The sequence below is a fragment of the Octopus bimaculoides genome, chromosome 7 (genome assembly GCF_001194135.2).
Source record: "Octopus bimaculoides isolate UCB-OBI-ISO-001 chromosome 7, ASM119413v2, whole genome shotgun sequence".
Lineage (NCBI taxonomy): Eukaryota > Metazoa > Mollusca > Cephalopoda > Octopoda > Octopodidae > Octopus > Octopus bimaculoides.
In genome coordinates, this window is record NC_068987.1 from 5,180,816 (window position 1) to 5,181,400 (window position 585).

Genomic DNA, 585 nt, shown 5'->3' on the forward strand with positions numbered 1-585 from the left:
ATATATATATATATATATATATATATAATGTGTGTGCTTGTATCTGTGTTTCCCACCCACCACTGCTTGACAACTGGTGTTGGTGTGGTTACGTCCCTGTAATATAGCCGTTCGGCAAATAGAGACCAATAGAATATGTCGTGGGGTCGATTCATTCGAATGAAAATTCTTCAAGGCGATGCCCCAGCATGGCCGCAGTCTAGTGAGCGAAACAAATAATTGATAAAAGTAAAGGATATAGACGCAGGCATAGCTGTGTGGTTAGGAAGTTCGCTTTGTAACCACATGGCTTTGGGTTCAGTTCCACAGTACGCCACCTGGGGTAAGAGTCTTCTACTAGAGCCGACCAATGCCTTGTGAGTGAATTTGGTAGATGGAAACTGTATGGAAGCCTGTCTTATATATATATACATACATAGATATGTGTGTGTGTGTGTGTGTGTGCGTGTGTGTGTGTGTGTGTGTGCGCGCACGCGTCTTTGTGCTTGTCTCTCATTACCGCTTGATAACCGGTGCTCGTTTGTTTATGTCCTCGTAACCTTGTTGTTTAGCAAAGGAGATTCGATAGAATAAGTACTAGACTTA